The 19351-nt window shown below is 44.8% G+C and overlaps 1 protein-coding gene across 1 annotated transcript in view; it reads right to left on the reverse strand.

Moving 5' to 3' along the window:
- Nucleotides 1-19226, reverse strand: part of LOC129700200 (armadillo-like helical domain-containing protein 4) — a 94611-nt gene extending 75385 nt beyond the window's left edge. The window contains exons 1-2 of the mRNA XM_055640483.1: nucleotides 19021-19226; nucleotides 10079-10354 (exon numbers count right to left, since the gene is read on the reverse strand). The gene's annotated coding sequence lies outside the window, so the exon portion shown is untranslated. The remainder of the gene's footprint in view (nucleotides 1-10078; nucleotides 10355-19020) is intronic.
- Between the last annotated feature and the right edge of the window lie 125 nt (nucleotides 19227-19351).

Consider the following 19351-nt stretch of genomic DNA (forward strand, 5'->3'; position numbering starts at 1 on the left):
AAGTTATTAGTAAAGTTAATGAAATCAATGCATTCTGCACCAGTGCAGGAGGTAGCTGTGATGCAGTCTTCGATGTAGTGAAGAGTTAGAGGATGGTGCCAGTGTACGTTTGGAACAAGGACTGGTTGTACTTAGAGAAGAGTGGGAACGGGAACTAATGATAAAAATTACGAAGGTTACATGGGAAAAGTACTTGATATATATTCACAAATGTTCGATTAATGCAAGACATAATCTAATTCAATTAAAAAATTTACATAGATTACATTATTCAAAAACAAGATTGAACAAATTTTATCCAAATATATCCCCCATTTGTGATAAATGTTTATCCCAAAATGCAACTATAACACACTCTTTTGTTTCCTGCATAAAACTTTATAGATTTTAGAGTGATATTTTTGAAATATATACAAAATTATTTAAGATAAGAATGGAACCTAATACTGAAATGATTATATTTGGAGTAATGGAAGATGGGAATAAATTGAACACATCTCAAAATTTATTTTTTAATTATGGTTTAATAATAGCAAAAAAATTATTATTAAATTTTGGAAAATTACATCAATGCCAACGTTTAAAATGTGGATTGCAAGTATGTTGGACACCGCACATCTTGAGGAAATGCGATTCCTCCTAATGGATAAATCAGACCAATTCATAACGAGTTGGTCTCCATTTGTCGTCTTTTTGGAATCATATGGTGCAACACAATTGTAAAAGCTAACTGTTTCAGGACTGGACGAGGGATGGTCAAGATTATAAACAAAGATCTCCTTACTTCTTTTCTTTATGTCTTATTCTCTTTTTCCTATTTTCTTTTCCTCAACTTTCTTCACTCATTCATCTTTTTTCTTTTTCTTCACACACTATATCTCACGTCTTTCTATCCTTTACTATCTAATTTCATTTTCTTATTCTTATCTTTTTTTATTATAACAAAAAAAAAAAAGTTGCACATAAAATGTATTATGAAAATATATATTAGGCACTTTGGTGCCATATGATTGTACTTACTTCTAATAAATTAAAATATTTTTAAAAAATAATAAAATTAAAACATTTTTAAAAAAAGGACTGTTTGTCGTAACCGAGCAAACGGTGGGCATAGCTGGGACCCATACAAGTGCCCGTGGCTACACCTTTAACTTGGAGAAAGTGAGAGGAGTCAAAGTAGAAGCTGTTGTGGGTGAGGACAAGTTCCGTCATGCAGAAGAGAGCATTAATAGAGGGAAATTGATTGGGTCTCTGATCAAGGAAAAAACGAGGAAGGCCTTGAGACCTTCCTCATCAGGGATGAAGGTGTCGGGGGACTGGACGTCCATGGTAAAGATGAGGCAATGGAGGACTAGAAATGGAAAGTTATTGAAGAGATGGAGGGCGTGGGAAGGGACTGGACAAAGCGGTATAGAATGGAATCAAGGTATTTTGAGATGAGTTCTATGGGACAGGGGTAGGCGGAAACAATGGAATTTTCTATTTGTTTGTCCTGTTTGTGGATTTTGGGAAGGAGATCGAAGCAGGCCATGATGGCTGGGAAATGATAAAGGTTGGCGGCTGTGGGGGATATGGCCAGAGATGATGAAGTTGAAAACAGTCAGGGAAATGATGGTCTAGCACTTCATGTAACAGGAGTTTATGGACACGATAATATTTTTACTGTATTTTACATTAATAGAATTGCAGTGTAAAAAATTATTTTTAAAAAATGACTATAATTCGGCAGGTAGACACAAAATGCTGGAGTAAATCAGAAATCGAGACCCTTCTTCAGACTGACCATAGAAACATAGAAACATAGAAATTAGGTGCAGGAGTAGGCCATTCGGCCCTTCGAGCCTGCACCGCCATTCAATATGATCATGGCTGATCATCCAACTCAGTATCCCGTACCTGCCTTCTCTCCATACCCTCTGATCCCCTTGGCCACAAGGGCCGCATCTAACTCCCTCTTAAATATAGCCAATGAACTGGCCTCAACTACCCTCTGTGGCAGAGAGCTCCAGAGATTCACCACTCTCTGTGTGAAAAAAGTTCTCCTCATCTCGGTTTTAAAGGATTTCCCCCCTATCCTTAAGCTGTGACCCCTTGTCCTGGACTTCCCCAACATCGGGAACAATCTTCCTGCATCTAGCCTGTCCAACCCCTTAAGAATTTTGTAAGTTTCTATAAGATCCCCTCTCAATCTCCTAAATTCTAGAGTATAAACCAAGTCTATCCAGTCTTTCTTCATAAGACAGTCCTGACATCCCAGGAATCAGTCTGGTGAACCTTCTCTGCACTCTGCACTGGAGACCAAAACTGTACGCAATACTCCAGGTGTGTGGTCTCACCAAGACCCTGTACAACTGCAGTAGAACCTCCCTGCTCCTATACTCAAATCCTTTTGCAATGAAAGCCAACATACCATTCGCTTTCTTTACTGCCTGCTGCACCTGCATGCCTCCCTTCAATGACTGGTGTACCATGACACCCAGGTCTCGCTGCATCTCCCCCTTTCCCAATCGGCCACCATTTAGATAATGAAGGAGGGTCTCAACCCGAAACGTCACCCATTCCTTCTCTCCATAGATGCTGTCTGTCCCGCTGAGTTACTCCAGCATTTTGTGTCTACCTTCGATTTAAACCAGCATCTGCAATTCTTTCCTACAATATAATCCTGCAATTTAGTTTAGTTTGGTTTATTATTGTCACAGTACAGCTTTTTTGTTGCCTGCTATCCAGTCAGCGATAAGGCTATACATGATTATAATCAAGCCATCCACAGTGTACAGATGCAGGATAAATGGAATAATGTTCAGTGCAAGATAAAGCCCATTAAAGTACAAGGGTTAGCCCTCTTTCCTAACCAAATACCCTGGTGGACAGATACATTCGCGTTGCTTTGAATGCTCGCGCCGCTGCTTACAACTCCAGCCTGGCATCCGGCAACATGGATAACTACAAGGCAGAGTCCAATAGACTGCGAAGGGCGGTGAAGGAGGCAAAAAGGAGATACAGGGAGAGGATGGAATCGCAGATGGAGCAGCGTGACACTAGACGCCTATGGCAGGGGCTACAGTTTATAACTAATTGCCGGAGCAGCCCCCCTTAACCGGGAGTGGGCGAGAAATAATATTGGGTAGGCTAATGGGACTGAAGGATGATAAATCCACGGGGCCTGATGGTCTGCATCCCAGGGTCCTCAGGGAGGTGGCTCTAGAAATAGTGGACACATTGGTGATCATTTTCCAATGTTCAATAGATTCAGGATCAGTTCCTATGGATTGGAGGATAGCTAATGTTATCCCACTTTTCAAGAAAGGAGCGAGTGAGAAAACGGGGAATTACAGACCGGTTAGCCTGACTTCGGTGGTGGGAAACATGCTGGAGTCAATTATTAAAGAGGTAATAATGGGGCATTTGGATAGCTGTAAAAGGATTAGTCCAAGTCAGCATGGAGTTTTGAAAGGAAAATCATGCTTGACTAATCTTCTGGAATTTTTTGAGGATGTGACAAGTAAAATGGATGAAGGGGAGCCAGTGGATGTAGTGTATCTGGATTTTCAGAAAGCCTTTGTTAAGGTCCCGCACGGGAGACTGGTGACTAAAATTAGAGCGCATGGTATTGGCGGTAGGGTGTTGACGTGGATAGAAAATTGGTGGCAGACAGGAAGCAAAGAGTAGGAGTGAACGGATCCTTTTCAGAATGGCAGGCAGTGGCGAGTGGAGTGCCGCAAGGCTCGGTGTTGGGGCCGCAACTGTTTACCATATATATTAATGATTTCAAAGAGGGAATTAGGAGCAACACTAGCAAGTTTGCGGATGACACAAAGCTGGTGGCATTGTGAACTGTGAAGAGGATGTTAGGAGGTTGCAGAGTGACCTGGACAGGTTGAGTGAGTGGGCAGATGCGTGGCAGATGCAGTGTAATATAGATAAATATGAGGTTATCCACTTTGATGGCAAAAACAAGGGGGCAGATTATTATCTCAATGGGGTTAGGTTAGGTAAGGGGGAGGTGCAGCGAGACCTCGGTGTACATGTGCTGTGGCAGGGAATTCCACAATTTCACAACTCTCTGGGTGAAAATGTTTTTGCTCACCTCATTCTTAAATGGCCTCCCTTTTATTCTAAGACTGTGGCCCCTGGTTCTGGACTCGCCCAACATTGGGACCATTTTTCCTGCATCTAGCTTGTCCAGTCCTTTTATAAGTTTCTATAAGATCCCCCCTCATCCATCTAAACTCCAGCGAATACAAGCCTAGTCTTTTCATCTTTCCTCACATGACAGTCCCGCCATCCCAGGGATCAATCTCGTGAACCTACGCTGCACTGCCCCCAATCACAAGGAAGTCTTTCCTCAAATTAGGAGACCAAAACTGTACACAATACTCCAGAACCATTGTGGGGGGGATGTTTTTTATGTTTATTGTTAAATTCTTTAATGTTGTGTCTTATCTTTATCTGTGTGCTGCATGGCAAGTCAAATTTCACTACACCAATTGGTGTATGTGATAATGAATGTCCTTTGTAAGATGGCAGATGTGCGGGAGTGGGCGCCGTCTGTGTATGGCAGCCTGCCCGCAGTCCGTCTCTACACCTTTCTTTATTTTATTTTATTTTAAGTCATGTTAAAAAATGTTAGTGGAGGTCTTCTATGTGGGGGGTGGGGGTGGGGAAGGGGGAAACTTTATTTCTTAGTCCCCTACCTGGTCGGAGAGGCAGCATCCCTCCGTGCTGTTTCTTCGCCCCGTCCTCGCGGCCTACCACCGAAAGTGGAGCGGCGTTTTCCTGTCGGAACCGGCTGGGACTACAGCTTCGGCGTCGGTGGCGCAGCGCTGGGATACCAACACGGAGCGGGCGATGCCTACCTGGTCACCGTGCGGTAAGCTCCGGAGCGCTTTGGCCGCCGACTCCCAACATCGCGGAGCTGTGGCTGTGGGCGTCCGGCCGCGGGCGGCGCTGGATTTGGAGCGCCGCAGAGCCAGAGATCGAATTCGCAGGGGTCGGAGCTCCAGCCGGCGCGGCCTGAGGACTACAAGTGCCGCGATCTCCGGGGAGGGGACAGCTGCTCCAGACTTTTCCAAGACGCTGAGGAATGTTTCACCTGACGCCGATGTTCCATCTTTACAGCAAGAGGGCCCTGAAAATCATCGGACTGGCTGCACGGCCACAGATGGGCCCCAACCTCAGGTGTTTCACAGAGGAAGAGGACTTAACTTTCTGGTGCCTTTTTCCCACAGTGGAAATGTTTGAATTCTGCTGTGGGGGGACGTTTGTGTTGAACTCTATAATATGTTGTGTCCATTTTTTTTTCTTTTTTTTTTTTAAACCTTTTTCTATGGTTTGCAATGGAACTTATTATTTAATTTATGTGAAGCACTTTGGGGTCAATGCAAGTTGACTTAAAATGTGCTATATAAATAAAGTTTACTTACTTACTTACTTTGTAGATGTGGTCTTACCAGAGCCCTATACAACTGCAGAAGAACCACTTTAGCTTTCTTCACTGCATGCTGTACCTGCACGCCAACTTTCAGTGACTGGTGTAAAGGACACACAGGTCTAGCCGCACCTCCCCCTTACCTAACCTAACCCCATTGAGATAATAATCTGCCCCTTTGTTTTTGCCGCCAAAGTGGATAACCTCAAATTTATCTATATTATACTGCATCTGCCACCCTGCAACCTCCCAACATCCTCTTCACAGTTCACGCTGCCACCCAGCTTTGTGTCAAGAGTTTGTGTCACGAGTAAAATAAGTTTGCCCTCTGTTATAGAGTTCTCTACATATTGCTGAGGAAACATTCCTGAACTAGTTTGATAAATTCCAGCCCAACTAAGCCCTTGGCACTATGACAATTACAGTCAATTTTGGGAAGGTTAAAATCCCCTACTATGTCAACCTATTAGTTTTGCAGCCGTCTGCAATGGCCTGGTATATTGATTCTTTTCATACCCATTGACTATTTTGGTGGCCTATAGTACACTGCCAAAAAGGTGATCATCCCCACAGCTCCACACATATCATCTCACTGGATGCAACATCAGTAATGGCATCTCCAACTACTGCCATGACATTATCCTTAATCAATAAAGCAATACCCTTCCTCTCTTACCTCCACTTCTACCTTGCCTGTAGCACCTGTATCCTGGAACATTGCTGCCAATCCTGTCCCTTTCATAGCCAGGTTTCCGTATCAGCCACCGTAACGTCCCAGTCGCATGTACCTATCCACACTCAGAGTTCATCCGCCTTACTCGTTAGGCCTCTCGCATCAGAATAAATGCAATTCAATCCAAAAGTCCTTCCTCACTCCTTGTCATGATCCAGTCTATCCTGCCACTGAACTTTCTTTCATCACCTTCCATACTGACTTCCAGCCTCTCACCTGCTTCAATCCTGCATTGGACCCCCCTCCCCTGCCAATCTAGTTTAAACCCACCCAAGAAACACTAGGATATTGGTTCTCCTCCAGTTCAGGTGCAACCCTGTACAGTTTATTTTGTATTCTTGTACAGGTCATCTCTGGCCCAGAAGAGATCCCAATGATCCAAAAATCTGAATCCCTGCCCCCCTGCACCAACTCCTCAGCCACACATTTATCCGTCCTATCTCCTTGTCCCTACCCTCATTAGCATATGGCACCAGGAGTAATCGATAGATCACTACCCTAGAGGTTCTGCTTTTTTTACTTTGTGCCCAACTCCCCATATTCATTTTACAGGACCTCATCTCTCTTTGTACCCATGTCATTTGTGCCAACTCGCACGAATTCTGGCTGCTGCCCTGATCAATTGTCACACAGCCAGAACAGTAAAAAAAACTGGTGACTTTCACAGTAAGATGTAGACAGGATGGCACAGCTGCAGTATGGTTACATGTGGTTGAACAGCGCGCTGACATTCACATTTAGCTCTGGAGATAAGGAGCAGTCACTTTGATAGAATGCTAGTTTGTCACTGGTGCCTATGCAATTGCACACTTGTGAAGGAAAGAATGCTTTTGATAGAGGGAAAATGAATTGAAACTGAGATAATAAAAACATGTTTGATGAATGCTTGCGAAAAAAATATTTTCACAACAGGAAGGCAAAATTAACAATTAATATCCACCTAGTTATTAAATTAAACATTGATGATTCAGAATATTTTGCAACAACACAAGTTTCGGGTCACAGTTCCTTACAAACAAAAGTTTTTTAAAAATCTTAAATGTGGTGTCACAAGGATTGTCAGAGAGAAGGCGAGCTGCTGGAAGCCCTACAGCAGCCTCGGGATCAGGCATCACCTGAAGAGGCCAAGCACGTGGATTGTTGTCCTGTGACGGCATAGAGCAATGGAGCAGCAGGAATAGACATTGACAACATCTGGCCATGTAGTCCTTGTCGTCCTCTGCAACACCAACACATTGCCGCCGCCAGGACAATGGGCCTTAATGGTCAAGTTAAGACTCTACATGTTTACCAACTTTGAACTTGAAGGCTACAAGTTGGCACTGGAAACATGGCAACTCTTGTATACTGTCTCAGTGTAATTTACTATTCTTGTGCTTTTGCACTCAAGTATGATTGTGCCCATGTACACTAAGATTTTTACTCAACTGTTTGCAAAAAAAAATTCACTTTACCTAGGTATATGTGAACATTTCCTGGAAGAGGCAAAGATAGCTTTATACCAACATCCCTTAACAGCTTGCTCAAGAATGCAATGACTGCAACTGTGGTCCAAAGCAAGCAATCTGACTGCCATAGAGAATACAGAGAGACAATACACAGGCAGGAGATACTAATATAACATGATTTATTTGCATTAATAAGAGATATTTAGTCAAGTAAGGAATATTTGCAGGGTTGGAGGGACAATTAGCAAAACATTTGTCGTTTCACTTTTGTGTTTTCGTAATAATTACAGTGAATGCCATACTGACAAGTGGTCTTCATTCACCTTCAGAACGAGAATATCGTAACTCACATGAGAAGCCACAAAAGGAATATTTTTCAACTATTGAAAGCAAGAATGAGAAAAAAAATTGTTATCTGGTCAGTTTTATTTTTATCTTTGTACTGCATCATTTATTTTGTCTGCAATAATTCAGTTATTTTTTAATACTGCAACCAAGAACAGTTTTAAGCAGTGATATGCCCTTCAGGTAGTCCCTGCTTTCTTCTCCCCTTTCCCAGCTTTCCACTCAGTCTCCGCCTCTTCCTTTCTTCTTCCCGCCCCCTCCCCCCCCATCAGTCTGAAGAAGGGCCTCGACCCGAAACGTTGCCCATTTCCTTCGCTCCATAGATGCTGAGTTTCTCCAGCATTTTTGTCTACCTTTGCCCTTCTGCATTGTTCTGTGCACGTAAATCTGATGCAGATTGACAGTTGAAATGTCTACTAATTGAAGACCTACAAGTTGAACAACTAGTGACCCCTGATCAACTTTGTCTCATTCTTTTCAATGGGTTTGCTGCAATTGCAATATAACTGCAAAGCTACATTATCAAGTTATGGAAGAATTGTGGTAATTCTGTATTACATTTCTTTTTTTAATAATAAAGCTAGATTTAACTGGAAAATGACTTGCTTCAATCATTTTCAAAGTTTGAACTGATTACTGCTTGTTAACACCAGACCTGAGCTTATAATCATATTTATTTATTGTTTGGATAAAGTTATTCATTAAAAATGTGTTGATTGTAATCATGTATAATCTTTTCTTAGTGTAGGAAGGAACGGCAGATGCTGTTTAAAATCGAAGATAGACACAACAAGCTGGAGTAACTCAGTGGGACAGGCAGCAACTCTGGAGAGAAGGAATGGGTGATGTTTCGGGTCGAGATCAGTCTGAAGAAGGGTCCTGTCCCGAAACGTCTCCCATTCCTTCTCTCCAGAGATGCTGCCTGTCCCGCTGAGTTACTCCAGCATTTTGTGTGTATCTTCATTATAATCTTTTCTGTGACTGAAAAGCACACAAAAGCTTTTTACTGTACCTGGTAATAAATAATAAACCAATCTATACTAGGAATGAACCTACATCCACGTAATTGTGGTTTTGCTTATTTATATCTAAATGGAGATGGAAGGAGGCAAAGATTATTGAATTATTAATACCTTTGTTAAATGCCAACATATTTAGACAACCAGATTAAAATGTGACATGAAAGCCTCTGCAATAAAGAGCCATCAACCATCTTTTAAAGATGCTTGTTATGTTTTGATGGAGTGGTGGGAGGGAAGAGTATGTCAATTCGCACAGGAAAGAAAGCAAAACCATAGGTGACCATTTCGAACTGAAAGGGATAAAATCAAATCACACAAACAAATCTACAGATTTGCCCTCCAGGAAACAGAATTAAATGCAAAATGTTATCATGTAAAATAAAATTGGAAAAATTAAAATATAACAATGAATTGCAGAACTTCATCTAAAAATATTAAACCTGGCAACATGTCACATAAATACTAATTTTGCTATTTAAAATATCAAGGTCCTCAATCGTATAATTGGATACCTTACGCCAGGGGTGGGGCAAGGGGGGGGGGGGGGGGGGGGGGGGTAAAAAAGGAAATCTAGACTAGATCAGTCTGCAGTAGAGGTAGGTCATTTTCATAAGGTTACATATTCTTGTGCAATTCCGTTTGACACATGTTACAAGGCCGGCAAGAAAATATTGCTGCTAAACCTGGCACACATCATCTGTACACATGCCCGTTGCAAAGAGACAGCTCGTGGCAACTGAACGTAACGGGACAACCGAACGCAATGACCACAGTTAACGCTTCAGGATTGAAACTATTTCTCCCCCAATATTAAATCTTAATTACTCAAAGGGCAAACAGAATGCTGTTGAAAGGAAGCCAGGGTTGCATTTTATTACGAATTCTGTTATTTCTGTAGAAGGAACACAAACCTTCGATGAAATATGGAATATTTATCTCCTTCAGATTTGTATTCTTACGGAGAGATACAAGACCATCCTAATTTATGCAGCTGGTGTGTTTTCTGTTGTCTTAATTCACTGGTTACATGTAATTTCGTAGCACTGCTATTGATAACAATGAAATAATAATCTGGTGATTTAAAAATGAAGTCTGCACTTACCGGTTTCATTTACATTCTTTATTTGACTGCGAATTATTTCAATGCATCTGTTTTTAGTGTCGTTCGCTGAAAATGATTCTCAACACTCGTCACCGGCTCTGTCTCTGCTCCACCACGTCGTGCGTTTTGAATGAAGCAGTGCACGCCCAGTCTTAAGTGTCCGCAGCCACACAGGCTGGGAGCCAGCCCTCTGCCAATCTCGCTTCTTCATTAACACAACTGCAAAGGCTGGAAACAATGTTTTCTGAAACATTCACCTAAAATGACATAATTCCCCTGTGGCAATAAAAAAAAAAAAAAGAAACCGATGATGACAACGTCTCCTCCAGAGATTCAGCTCAACAATCACATTTGTTGTTAATTAAGGGAAAGGCGCAGTCTGGTTATTTAATGCAGTGATTTTCTGATCTCGCGTTGGAGTTTGTGGGGAAACTTAAGGTAAAAGTGCGATATTGTTGAAACTGCTGATGCGGAATATCGGTTTATTCCAGGTGACAGGGCACAACATACTTGAAAGACACGGTGACCTCCGAACACCCATGGTTTTACAATAGACCAGAAAATACTTCCCCTGGAATAAAAGGGGTTGAGGAGGGAGCGTAACTGAGTGCAGGTGAGGGAACAAACAAACCTTCAGCCCAATCCAACCCTCTACCCTTCCTTATCTCCCACTCTACAACACCAGAAGTACTGTGTGGCTGAAGTACAAGATGACTCTTCAATGCTCATTGGCACTTTATTGTCCCATGTATCTGGATACAGTGAAATTCTTTGTTTGGCACGCAATTCAGTAAAATCGTACAATACATAAGCACAATCATGAATAAATCTATATTACTAAAAGTCTGATCTTGACCACTTTTTGTTCTGTATATTGATTTTAGAAAAAACACTGCCACTTACAGCTGTGATTTTTGGCCATCTTACTCAGAGTCCCCCTCCGCTGCGCAGCACAAGAGGATTTTCCCATCGATGAAAAATAAGAGTTATTCGTGTTTAAAAATGGTTGAGATTCTCTCTCCTGAAGGCCACGCCCCTTCCGGAGGGACTATAAAACCCGGAAGTATTGAGTACCTCAGTCGGTCTCTGCAAGATGGGGGGAGCGAGAGGGTCAAGTCTCTCAGTCTGAGCTGTGAATAACACTGAACACATGTCTACTAAACTGTGAGTGACCTGTCAGTGCCCTTAATGTGGTTTGAAAATATAGTTTGGGAATGCTAAAGCTGTGTTGCCTTTGGTTTGGAAATGCTGAAGCTGTGTTGCCTTTGTGTGTGTTGCCTTTGGTTTGGAAATGCTAAAGCTGTGTTGCCTAATTAAAGTTGCCTTGCCTAATTAAAGTTGCCTTCTATATAATTAAAAGTCTAATCTTGACAACTTCCTGTTTGCGCTTTATTTTGATTTGAGAAAAAACGCTACCACGTACGGCTGTGATCTTTGGCCATCCTACTCAGAGTCCCCCTCTGCTCATCAGATGCCGAGGATTTTTCCCATCGATGAAAAATAAAAGAATTATTAGTGTTTTAAAAATGTTGAGATTCTATCTCCTGTCACTCACACATGAAGGCCACGCCCCTTTTGGTGGAAGGGGAGGGACTTTAAAACTCAGAAGTGTGGGTGTGGCTCAGTCTCTGCAAGATGGAGGAGGGAGAGGTCACTCGCTGTCTTTAGTGGCCTTGCACCCTGCTAGAAATGGTATGAAACTGTACTTGAATTTGGTGGCCTTGCACCCTGCTTGAAGTGGTAAGAAACTGCACTTGAATTTGGTGGCCTTGCAACCTGCTTGAAATGGAATTTCAAGGAATAGCCGTGTCAACTGCCAGCCCATCAGCATTGAGTGAGTGAGCTGCCAGCATAACAGGCTTGAGTGACTGAGCCGCCAGCCCAAGAATCCATTCGGCCCTCAATGTCCATACTAGCCTTCTGGAAACCAGTCCCTTCAGCCCACAACACCCGTACTAACGCTCCAGAAAGCCCCCCCACTGGCCACCAATATTGGAATTGGTGGTGAGGTGGAATATTGTGTTGGGGGACCAGCCCTCCCATGTGATGCTGGGACCCAACGGTTCCCACTTAGTCTAGTAAATCCTAAAAGATCACTTTCTCCCTTTCCAGACAGACCACTGAAGTCGAGACTCACAAAACTTCAGATGCTGAAATCTTGAGCAAAACAGTGCTGGAGGAACTCTGCGGATCAGATAGCATCAGCGGAGGGGATGGATGGATTACTTTCAGGATTAAGATCCTTCTTCAGATTCAAGACTCAAGATGAACCAAAATGCAGTTGCATGTCAACCACTTGTATGTCTCAGTGAACATGAAGGCACTTCCTTGGTGCAGTATAGCCAGACCGGATGAATGCAAATCATTATTTCCTGACCAGATTATTTTCCTGGTTGAGACTACTACCGATGGTTGCTGAGCTGTAGCAAAAAATACCCTGCTGCAGTCCACCAAAGTCACAAAACATTGCACAGTGCTTTTAACATGAATGAATGCCATCTTTAAACCCATCCTTATGTAAATATGCAAGCCAAAATCACATCACAATAATGTTAATTTCTCCATCCTAGCAAGCATGATGGTTGCATTGGCCCAGAGCAGAGCTGGAAGTCTTTTTATTCCTGGATGACGAGTTCCACTGCCATGAAGCAGGCGGGATTCCTGCTTCTGACAAAGAATAGGAAGAAGGATATCACAGTGAAGAATAACAAGGGTGTTTCTGTTCATTTAGTTTAGTTTAGAGATGGTGTGGAAACAGGCCCTTTGGCCCACTAAGTCTGTGTGAACCAACGACCACCCATACGCTAGTTCTGTAATTTACAAAAGCCAATTAAGCTATGATCCTGCATGTCATTAGAATGTGTAAGAAAACAGGAACACCCGGAGAAAACCGACGAGGTCACAGGAACAACATGCAAACTCCGTGCAGACAGTACACGTAGTCAGGATCAAACCCGTGTCTCTGGTGCTATAAGGCAGCAGCACAACCGCTGCATCACTGTGCTGCCTTGGAGCTGAAATTGAGCCAACGACCTAAGGATTTCTCTGTACTCCTGCTGTCCTCCACTCTACCCTCTGTGTGATCGAAGGGCTACAACTCAACAATTTTTTGTCAAACAACTTGACTCTTTGTGGGTGAAGTCAGAATGACCCACTCTGAAGCAAGTATTACAGGTCACAAATACACTCATCTGAATTCACAGTCCTCTTCAGTGAAATGTCACCCTCCCAAAGCCTGTTGGCTTCAGCAGACTTCACATGTGATGTGTTTACCAAGGACCAGTGACAAAACACCCGTGGCATTGTGGAGATCATACCAGCTTTCATTCACTCCAGGGTTATACTTAGAGTCTAGAAGCTTACAGCACGGAGAGACCCTTCGGCCCTAAAGTCCATTGCAACCAAGATGCCCATTCCAAGCAAGTCCCATTTGCCCGTGTTTGACCCATATCCCTCTAAACCATTCATGTACAGTACCTGTCCAAATGCCTTTTAAGTGCTGTTATTGTACCTACCTTAGCTACTTCTTCTGGCAACGTTCCATAGGCTCCTGCCAATTGTACTATTATTAAAATAAGATGATAGATGATCAACTATGTTTCCACCCATTTCCTTTAGCTTTTAATGTCCAAAATAACAAATAACATACAAAACCTCCTGTACAACACCTTGCATTTCACTTGCATATTTGTTAATTGCAATCACAGATTAGAAAAATTTAGACCTTAGAGTACACAGAGAAGTTTTAACTGACTCGTGAGAAACATTACTTTTATTGTTTTGCAAAAAAAAACAATGTAATTGTCAGAAAGTAGTACCATTCTTCATAATAATGTACAAGGGAGAAATTCTTGCAGATGATATTAGGGGACGCATAGATGACTCCAGGCATAAGTAATACTTATACTTTGTTAGACCAAAATGCCGGAGTAACTCAGCAGGACAGGCAGCATCTCTGGAGAGAAAGAATGGGTGACGTTTCGGGTCGAGACCCTTCGTCAGGGGAGTGAGCGGGACAGACATAGAATGTAGTCGGAGACAGTAAGACTTGTGGGAGAACTGGGAAGGGGAGAGGATGGAGAGAGAGAGGGAAAGATAGGGCTATTTGAAGTTAGAGAAGCCAATTTTCATACCGCTGGGGTGTAAGCTACCCAAGTGAAATATGAGGTGCTGTTCCTCCAATTTGCGCTGGGTCTCACTCTGACAATGGAGGAGGCCCAGGACAAAAAGGTCAGATTGGGAATGAGAGGGGGAGTTAAAGTGCTGAGCAACCAGGAGATCAGGTAGATTAAGGTGGACTGAGCGGAGGTGTTCAGGGAAACGATCGCCGAGTCTGCGCTTGGTCTCGCCGATGTACAGAAGTTGACACCTAGAACAGCGGATACAGTAGATGAGGTTGGAGGAGGTGCAAGTGAACCGCTGTCTCGCCTGAAAAGACAGTCAGAGTCCTTGGATGGAGTCAAGGGGGGTGGTAAAGGGACAGGTGTTGCATCTCCTGTGGTTGCAGGGGAAAGTACCTGGGGAGGGGGTAGTTTGGGTGGGAAGGGACGAGTTGACCAAGGAGTTGCGGAGGGAACGGTCTCTGCGGAAAGGGGTGAAGATGGGAAGATGTGCCAGTAGTGGGATCCCGTTGTAGGTGGCGAACGTGTTGGAGGATTATATGCTGTATGCAACGGCTGTTGGGGTAGAAGGTGAGGACAAGGAGGACTCTGACTTTGTTGCGAATGGATGGAGAGGGAGCAAGAGCCGACCCTCATCTATAATGGAAGAGGGGAATCCCCATTTCCTTAAGAATGAGGACATCTCCGGCAATCTAGTATGGAAAACCTCATACTGGGCACAGATGCGGCGTAGACGGAGGAATTGGGAGTTGGTGATATAGTCTTTTCAGGAAGTAGGGTGGGAAGAAGTGTTGTCTAGATAGATATGGGAGTCAGTAAGATTGTAGTAGATGTCAGTCAATAGTCTGTCTCCTGTGATGGTGACGGTGAGATCCAGAAATGGTAGGGAGATGTCAGAGATGGTCCAAGTGAATTTGAGTGCAGGATGGAAATTAGTCGTGAAGTTGGTGAAATGAGTGAGTTTTGCATTGGTGCAGGAGGTGGCACCGATGCAGTCGTCAATGTAGTGGAGGTAGAGCTCAGGGATAGGGCCAGAGTACGCCTGGAATAGTGATTGTTCGAGGTACCCAACAAAGAGGCAGGCATAGCTGGGGCCCATGTGAGTGGGAGGAGTCGAAGGAGAAGATGTTGAGAGTAAGGACCAGCTCTGCTAGCCAGAGGAGAGTATTGGTAGATGGAAATTGGCTGGTTTCCCAACAGTCTTTTCAGGTGAGGCAGAGGTTCACTTGCACCTCCTCCCACCTCATCTACTGTATCCGCTGTTCCAGGGGTCAATTTCTATACATCGACGAGACCAGTTTGTATTCTACTGCTGTTTTTTTTAGATACGTTATGGAAACAGGACCTTCATCGACTCCATGCCGACCATCAATCACTTGTTCACACTAGTGCTATGTTATCCCATCTTCACATCCATTCCCTACACAGTAAGGACAATTTACAGAGGCCAATTAACCTACAAACCTGCACGTCTTTACAATGTAGCGATTATTCAAGCACTTTGTGCTTTGCTCACAATTTTAAGACTTGTCTCTGGTGCAAAACACCCCAGGCAGGGAATTGACATTTCTGCATCTATCCTGTCAAGCTCAAGAACTATCCACAAGAATGTATATTGTAGACACCAGGAAGCGGTAATGCTGGAATCTTGAACAAAACACAAAGTATCAATGGGTCAAGTAGCATGTATGTATGTTTCAATGAGATCATTTAGATCCTCTAAATTCTAGAAGGCAAGTCAAGTCAAGTCAAGTTTATTTGTCACATACACATACGAGATGTGCAGTGAAATGAAGGTGGCAATGCTCGCGGACTTTTGTGCAAAAAGACAAACAACCAAACAAACTATAAACACAATCATAACACACATATACCTTTACATAATAAATAATGGAAGGAAAAACGTTCAGTAGAGTTAGTCCCTGGTGAGATAGGCATTTACAGTCCGAATGGCCTCTGGGAAGAAACTCCTTCTTAACCTCTCTGTTCTCACCACATGGCAATGGAGGCGTTTGCCTGACCGTAGCAGCTGGAACAGTCCGTTGCAGGGGTGGAAGGGGTCCCTCATGATATTGTTGGCTCTGGAGTTGCACCTCCTGATGTATAGTTCCTGCAGGGGGGCAAGTGAAGTTCCCATAGTGCGTTCGGCCGAACGCACTACTCTCTGCAGAGCCTTCTTGTCCTTGGCAGAGCAATTCCCAAACCAGATGGTAATGTTCCCGGACAAGATGCTTTCCACCGCCACTGCGTAGAAGCACTGGAGGATCCTCGGAGACACTCTGAATTTCCTCAATTGCCTGAGGTGGTAAAGGTGCTGCCTTGCCTTACTCACGAGTGCTCAGGCGTGTGATGCCCATGTCAAGATTCAAGATAGATTTAATTGTTACATGTGCCTGATGGCACAGTGAAATGAATTTCCATACAGCCATACAATAAAAATCAACAGGACACACTATAGGGTTTGACATAAAACATCCCCACACAGCAGAATCAAAGTTCCCCACTGTGTGGGAAGGCACCAAAGTCAGTCTTCTTCCTCCACTATTCCCCGTGGTCAGGGCCTCCCCGTGCCCTCCGCTACGGGCGGCCCGATGTCCCCGCCGGGGTGTTGTAAGTCCGACGTTGGGGCAGCGGGACGTCCTCCGCGGCGTGGACACAGAATCGGCCCCCTCCTACCGGAGTCTGCGGCTTCCAAAGTCCGCAGGCCGCGCCGGGTGGAGACTGCTGCTGGAGACCCTCTGCAAGGCGCCCCAGGACTCCACGATGACGGTCAGCGCCGCCCGCGTTGGAAGCTCTCCGCACCAGAGCTCCACGATGTTGGAGCAGCGGCCCAACGCTCCGGGGCTCCAACAGCGACCCAGGTAGGCATCGCCCGCTCCGCGGTGACTCCAGCGCTGCGCCGCCGCTGTAGCAGCCCAGGTCCGGTTCCCGGTCCCCGGCAGGAAAGGCCGCTCCGATCCAGCTGGTAGGCCGCGAGGTGGGGGCGAGGATGCGACTCGGAGAAATAGTCGCGTCCCCGCCAGGAAGAGACTGAGAAACCTCGGAGATGTGGACTCCCAGATATTTAAAACAGTTCACCCTATCCACAGGATCCCCATTTATCCTCAATGGAGTGTACGTCCTCGGATGATGTGCCTTCCTAAAGTCCATGATCAGCTCCTTCGTTTTTTTGATGTTCAAGAGGAGGCTGTTATCCTGGCACCAGTGCTAGATCAGCCACCTCCTCCCGGTAGGCTTTCTCATCGTTGTCTGAGATCAGGCCCACCACCACAGTGTCATCAGCAAACTTAATTATTGAGTTGGAGCTGAACCTAGCCACACAGTCATGTGTGTACAGGGAGTACAATAGGGGGCTGAGGACGCAACCCTGGGGCGATCATGTGCTCAGGGTGAGGGACTTCGATGTATTCCCTCCCATCTTGACTACCTGGGGCCTGGCGGTGAGAAAGTCCAGGACCCAGGCACGCAGGGAGGTGTTGAGCCCCAATTCCATTAGCTTCCTGGCCAGTCTGGTGGGGACTATCGTGTTGAAGGCTGAACTGTAGTCTATGAACAGCATCCTCACGTAGCCCCCCTTCTGGCTGTCCAGATGGGAGAGAGCGGTTTGCAAGACCTGGGAGACCGCATCGTCCGTGGTTCTGTTCGGACGGTATGCGAACTGCAACGGGTCCATGTTCTGAGGGAGGAAGGCGCAGATGTGTTTCTTGACCAGCCTCTCAAAGCATTTCATGACTACCGAGGTAAGGGCCACCGGACGGTAGTCATTCAGACAGGCTGGGGAGGCATTTTTAGGTACCGGTACAATGATAGATTTTTTGAAGCAGGCAGGGACCACGGACTTGTCCAGGGAGAGGTTGAATAATGTAGTGAGCACTGGAGCTAGCTGCGTAGCACAGGACTTGAGTACTCGCCCCAAGATGCCATCGGGGCCTGCAGCTTTTCTCGTGTTCACCCGTGTCAGAGCCCTCCTCACGTCGTGCTCGGACAGCGAGAATGTGTGCACATTCCCCCCTTCAGCTTCGGTAGCCAGCCAGCTGGCGGTATTGTCGATAGTCGGCAGACCTGGGGTGGTGTTGCCCCTCTCAAAACTAGCGTAAAAGGAGTTCAGGTCATTGGGGCCTGCAGCTTTTCACAGGCCCAGTCTGCTTCATCTCTCCTCTTAGGTCAAACCTTTTGTTCAGGTTACTAGCTGAAGTGTGAAAGGAACATCTGGATGAACCCTTTTCCCTTTTCATTCTTCCTGCATGAATTACATGACTCTGATGCAAAATAACTAATTTCACTGCATCTATATACGTGACAATAAAGTGCAATTGAGCCAGTGATAAGAGTCTACTCCGCCATTTAATCATGGCTGATCTATCTCTTCCTCCTAACCTCATTCTCCTGCCTTCTCCCCAGAACCTCCGACACCTGTACTAATCAAGAATCCATCTATCTCTGCCTTAGTTATATCCACTGACTTGGCCTCCACAGCCGCCTGTGGCAAATAATTCCACAGATTTACCACCTTCTGAGTAAAGAAATTTCTCATCTCCTTCCTGAAAGAACGTCCTTTCATTCTGAGGCTGACCTCCAGTCCTAGACTCTCCCACTAGTGGTAACATCATCCACATCCACTCTATCCAAGCCTTTCACTATTGTATGTTTCAATCAGGTCCCCCCTCATTCTTCCAAATTTAAGATCAAATCAGGTTGAATCGAACAAATAGCCACGTTTTATAAAATTTGGTACTTTCTTTAAAAAATATACACCTGCATAAACACAAAAGGACAGAAATTGCAGGCAAAGGCATGATAATACATTTGCAGCATTTGTACCATGTATGGAAACACTGACTACCCCAACCTCTGCTGTGGACTCGCTCAACACCCGCTGCCGATTTCTGGAGTTCACATTAGTGCCCGACGAAAAAAAATCTCGAAACTTATTTCTCGACAAATTAATCCAAAAACAAAACGATCATGAAAGAAAGAAAAGCAAAGGAAGGGGGGGGGGGGTCTGTTGATGTGAATATGTAAGAAATACAAACAGGCGGTCTCGAGCGCCGGCTGTTGTTGACTGACGCGCGTGCGCGGCCGCGAGGGGAGCGCTTGGTGAGCGTGCGCGCGGCCGCGAGGGGAGCGCTTGGTGAGCGTGCGCGCGGCCGCG

This window comes from Leucoraja erinacea, chromosome 9 (genome assembly GCF_028641065.1).
Source record: "Leucoraja erinacea ecotype New England chromosome 9, Leri_hhj_1, whole genome shotgun sequence".
Classification (NCBI taxonomy): domain Eukaryota; kingdom Metazoa; phylum Chordata; class Chondrichthyes; order Rajiformes; family Rajidae; genus Leucoraja; species Leucoraja erinaceus.